The following is a 5,985-nucleotide window of genomic DNA, read 5'->3' as shown; positions in this document are numbered from 1 at the left end:
GCACCAAAGAAGAGAATGAGGAAGAGAAATAGGGTGTGTGAAGATGGCTTTGGGACGTCTTTCTGAAGGGACACAGTGAGCAGCTGACAGTACAGGTGTGGAGGCCAAGAGAGGGGCTCAACTGAAGGTGTGGTGCTGAAAGCACCAGCGCATCACTCCTGGGAGGGGCACGTGCCCTGAGAGAGGCGGCAGGATGGGGAGAGAAGACAACCAACACCAGACCCCAGGGACACCGGTGTGAGAGGCAGGGGCAGAGACAGAGAAGGCAGACAAAGGCGATCTGACCATGACGCCTCAGTGCGGCTCCCTCGACATTGATAATGACATTGATAGTGAAGGCTCTGCCTGCGTGGGGGGCAGGGGGGCATGGGAAATCTCTGTGCCTTTCTTGTAATTTTGCCGAGAACCTAAAATAAAGAGTTTTTTCTTTTAATGAGCAAATAAGGACACTAGAATCAGGTTAGATGGAAAGTGAGAAAACACAACAGGACAGACTGTTTTCGTAAAGGGAGATGCAGCAATGGCAAATGCAAATGCAGTAACCTAGTTGGCCTCAAACTAAAATGCAAACCTTTTCGCTCATTGGGTTGGCTATGAATTAGCAAGAATAGGGGGACACGGATCCTCTCCCACACTGTTCTTTGTAGATTCAACCATCTTTTGAAAACAGTTCAGCAGTTATGCTTCAAGAGCCTCCAAATATGTGCGTGTCGCTTGGTGCAGTGTTTTGAATCTGTGTTAATTCCACATCAGTAAAGAACGTACATGAGAGCTGGTGATCCAAGAAGCTCTCACAGGACAAGAAAATCTAAACCCTTGGACTGAGCACCAGTGGGGATATGACCACGTACCTTTTGGCATGTCCAGAAAGTGGGATACCAAAAGGCCATTTAAAAATCATGCTTTTGACATGGGAAGAGGTTCATGATTTACCGTTAAGGAGAAACAACAGAATAGAAAAATGTGATCCTAGTTTTACTTTTTTTAAGTGCACATATGAAAAAAATGCACATATGAATGATGAGTTATTGCCAAGTCGTAGGATTACATGCGATTTTTATTTCCTCTGTATGCTTGCCTAGATCTTCCAAATATTCTGCAGTGAATGTGTATTATTTTTGTATTTAGAAAAGGGAAAACAATAAATGGTATTATTTTCCAAAAGAAATAACAATGGATAGTTGATGGGGAAGGATTCCAAGTCTCTTGGTTCTGTGAAGGGAAGGGTTAAGATGAATCCGAGCAAAGATGACAAGGCAGAGGGAGGGTTTTAAAGAATGGCTGAATGTCCCAGGTTCAAAGGCTTTAAGAAAACAGGCAGTAGGGAGGAAAAAATGAAGAGTCCAGGAAATAATTCATGGCACAACATCTAAGGTGGATAAAGAGTATAGAATCAGGAGCACGGCGAAGGGTTAGCCTGAACAGGAGAAAGGGTGGTTCCTCCTCTGAGAGCACAAAGGTGTGGGAAGTGCAAACAGACATTTGTTGGATTGTTCGTTTGTAGACAAGTGGCAACTGCGCTGTGTTCTGGGTGGTGGCAGAAGTGACTACCGGGTGAGGGGGGTCCAGTTTGACCCACTGTTGTCATCACAGAACCGGGAGCCCGGGGGTTCATACTACATCTGCCTACGTTGAGGTGGCCACGGCCAGCTGCAAGGCAGGTTGGGAGATGTAATCGTCACGTGCCCAGAAATGTTCCCTGTTCCATGACCGAGGGAAGTGCAGAGAATGGAGGCTGAGGGCCAATGAGCAGATTTGAAAAATGTTTCAGCTGGGAAGCCCGTAGGATTTGCTGGTGGGTTTGATACTGGAGTTTGAATGACAAACAGGATGAAGAACAAAACAGTTGTTTTAGGGGATGTGGCAAGAAATACGGCCGGGGATCCAGAAAGAGATCTGAGTATATATTTTCCCAGCAGAGAATCAACTCTTTAGAAGGAATGACACTGATGTGCTCATGACTGTCGCCATAACAGGGTAGCAACACTAGATCCCTAGGGTCACAACCCGTGACACACCTGTTGCTTTCAGACCAGCCTACAACCAGGGCTGTGCCCACAGGCATGGGTCTGGGGGACCCTGCTGACAGGTCAGCCACAAAGCCACAATCATGACCTCTACTGTTGTTCTAATGAATCCCCGAATTGGTCCAATTTCTCGAAACAAAGGGCACACCGCTTCACAGGTGTGGACACAGTTCGTACCTGAGTTCTAAAAACTCCTTGTCTGATGGTTCTTTTTTAAAATGTAATTTAACTTAATTTAATTTTATTCTATTCTATTTTATTTTTATCGAAGTATAGTTGATTTACAATGTTTAAGGTATACAGCAAAGTGATTCTATATATACCCATTCTTTTTCAGATTCTTTTCCATTATAGGTTATTACAAGATATTGAATATAGTGCTATGGGGTAGGACTTTGCTGTTTATCTATTTTATATGCAGTAGTGTGTATCTGTTAATCCCAAACTCCTAACGTATTCCTCCCCACACTTTCCCCTTTGGTAACCACAAGTTTGTTTTCTTTTTCTTTCCTTTTTTCTTTTTTGGCCGCGCTGCACACCTAGTGGGATCCCAGTTCCTCGACCAGGGATTGAGCCCAGCCCATGGCAGTTAAAGCACGGAATCCTAACAACTAGACCAGCAGGGAACTCCCATAAGTTTGTTTTCTATATCTGTGAATCTGTTTCTCTTTATAAGTAAGTTCATTTGTATCATATTTAAAATTCCACACGTAAGTGATATCATATGGTATTTGTCTTTCTCTGTCTGACTTACTTCACTTAGTATGATAATCTCTAGGTCTATCCATGTTGCTGCAGATGGCATCATTTCATTTTTTTTATGGTTGAGTAATATTCCATTGTATACATGCACCACATCTTCTTTATCCATTCATCTGCAGATGGACATTTAGGTGGCTTCCTTGTCCTGGCTACTGTACTGATGGTTCTTTTCTACTGGAAGGCTTAGAGGGAGGAGCTACAGGAGTGCCATCGTTTGCCCGCAGCCCTTTCCGCCCTGGTTAGAAGTGAGTCACACACTCACATGTCCTTAGGTGCTTTCCTTTCTCAGAATTACCTGGTGATGGATGGGGGCTCAGGTCTGGTTTTGGCAGCCCCGGGGCAAAGACTGTGCACCCAGGTGCCATGACTACAGAGGAAGAGGCTCCCCCAAGGCCGTGCCAACACATTCAGGATGAAACTGAGGCCACTTAGGGGGGTGACGGGCTGCATGTGTCTCTCCCCTCACAACGCAGAGGGTTGCCCCAATTCCATCCCTGTCTTCTCTTTCAGGACCACAGTGACCTGCTAACAGGATGAGTGACATGAGGGACATTCATTCTGAGATGCGCTGAGACATAAAAGGAAATCCTGGACCCTCCTTGGAAACATGACCACTGTCTCATTTTCCCCAAATGTTCACTTTTAAAAAGTGACATCTCATGACTAACTTTAGCATTTGGGAATGAACGCTGAGATTTAAAAAGTTTTCCTAGAAAAGCAATGGATTTGTATGTGGTAGCACAAGCCCCATCCATATCAGAAATCAGGCTTAGATATCTCAGCAGGCAAGTGGGAGGACTTGTGAACATTCCTTGTTTTTTTTGGGGGGGGGTGTGTGAAACTGAATACCTAATTCTGTGCTTTGGGACATTCCAAGAAGGAGCCCAATGACGTGGAGACGTGTCCTTGCCCCAGTCATGGTACGAGGGTGATAATCCCCAGAATTATCACGTGAGCAGGTCACAAACACTAAAGGACACAGATACTCATTTTCGGGGTCTGCACAAAAGTCCTGATGAGAAAAGCCTCCTGGAAATGGAATACACTTTATTCTGGCCGAAACACCTAATACTTTCCATCTACCTCATGGGAATATATGTTTTACAAGAGAGATGAATATTATCTCACAATCTGCCACAATACCTAATATCTATCACATTTCAAAATGAATACAATTAGTGCATAAATCTCAGCTTTGGCAATTTTCCTCTCTCTCTGGAAAAATTTTTTAATTGAAAGCATTTTAAGGGTTGAGAGAAAATGCACCATTTATTTCTGTTAGACACTCTAAGTGTATTTGGTTACTTGGGAATAAAGTAGTTCCTCCTTCAAAGGAAAAAAAAAATCCTTTAGGCTTATGTGACAATTGTATTTGGTAGAACGATGAACTGGAGTTTCAGTGGCTAGAATTTACAGAATGAATGATAGCACCATCTATAAAAGAAGATGCAGAATCAAATTCTCCAGTGACAGGAATTTCTTTTACAATTTTGAGAACAAAAGCATTCACATAGAAGAAAATCTACATGGCTGTGCTTTGCTATTCATATTGCTATAGCCTTTCAGTGTTAGAAATCTTGAAATACTAACAAAATAAATTTCACCGTTAGCCATTAACTTCCTATATGAGAGCAACATTTCTGTTAAAGATTTAACCCCTGTTTTCTTTGATAAGGTTGGGCCGTTAGTACAGAATTACCCTAGATGCAAATGACAAATGAAGCCAAGATCTGCAACAAACATGAAACTAGAGAGTTAACGTCCTGAGCACGTGGACGCTCGGACGCCCCGTGGCTGCCAGCCTCTTGCCCCGCTCGCTCGGCGCCCCCCCGGCTCTGCCCAGGCCCGCGCCGGGGCCCCGCGGCCAACGAAGGACCCCCGCTGTACGGCTGCCGGGGCCTGCACGCCGGGACCGCCGCGGCCCGCGCACGCAGCCAGCCCAGTCTGAACTTCCGCTGCCTCAACCAGACCCTGAATGTCAAAAAGCAAAGTGTCTGCTGGATGAATTTGAGGACAATGGGAACTTTGGGTGACGCTGGCCCTCTGGACAACACCGCCTATGAAAGACTGGCCGAGGAGACGCTGGACTCCTTAGCAGAGTTTTTTGAAGACCTTGCAGACAAACCTTACACATTTGAAGGCTATGATGTCTCCTTTGGGAGTGGTGTTTTAGCAATTAAACTGCGTGGAGATCTAGGAACCTAAGTGATCAACAAGCAAACCCCAAACAAGCAAATCTGGTTATTTTCACCATCCAGTGGCCCCAAGTGTTACAACTGGCCTGGGAGAAACTGGGTGTCCTCCCACTATGGTGTGTCCCTCCACGAGCTGCTGGCCACAGAGCTGACTCAAGCCTTAAAACCCGAACTGGGGACTTCCCCGGTGGCACAGTAGTTAAGAATCCACCTGCCAATGCAGGGGACACGGGTTCAAGCCCTGGTCCGAGAAGATCCCACATGCCACGGAGCAGCTAAGCCCATGTGCATAACTACTGAGCCTGTGCTCTAGAGCCCGTGAGCCACAACTGCTGAAGCCCGTGAGCCACAACTACTGAAGCACCTAGAGCCCACGCTCCACAACAAGGGAAGCCACCGCAATGAGAAGTCAGCGCACCGCAACGAAGAGCAGCCCCTGCCTGATGCAACTAGAGAAAGCCCGCACACAGCAACGAAGACCCAACACAGTCAAAAATAAATAAAATTAAATCTTAAAAAGAAAAAAAAAAACAACCCACAGAAATCCCAAACTGGACTTATCTTCTCTGGCCTACCCTAGAAAAGACACTTGCTGCCCAGCCTAATGCTAAAGACATTAAACAAAGACCCCAGCTTTGTTCTGCAGCTGAATGGCTAGCTTTTTCCATTCATGCTTTTGAGGACAGTTGCGTGGTGTGTAACGGCTCTGTGAAAAGACCGTGTCGCCTCCCGCCCTGCCCCTGGGTTCAGATTTTTAATTTCCATAGCTTTCTTTGGATTTATTGTCTGATTTCCTCCCTCACGTGATAGCCCTTATCTTTCGTAATGTCTGTATGCCCATACCTTTATATATAACCTCACGACAAAGAAAAAGAAGGACAAATTCCAGGAGGAGAAATGAATTGGCTTCACCATTCATTCTTTGAAAGACTTGCTACAAAAACTGCATGAAGAGCGTCTGGCCAACCTTGCCATCCTGTCTCAAAATGAGACTCATTAAA

General features: G+C 45.3%; 1 pseudogene; it reads left to right on the top strand.

The window, feature by feature from the left end:
• Positions 1-286: 286 nt before the first annotated feature.
• Positions 287-5,589, top strand: LOC103086779 (frataxin, mitochondrial pseudogene; annotated as a pseudogene).
• Positions 5,590-5,985: the final 396 nt, after the last annotated feature.

The sequence above is a fragment of the Lipotes vexillifer genome, unplaced genomic scaffold (assembly GCF_000442215.2).
Source record: "Lipotes vexillifer unplaced genomic scaffold, Lipotes_vexillifer_v1.1 scaffold196, whole genome shotgun sequence".
Lineage (NCBI taxonomy): Eukaryota > Metazoa > Chordata > Mammalia > Artiodactyla > Lipotidae > Lipotes > Lipotes vexillifer.
The sequence above is the reverse complement of the archived record's forward strand: the minus strand, read 5'-3'. Positions and strand labels throughout refer to the sequence as shown.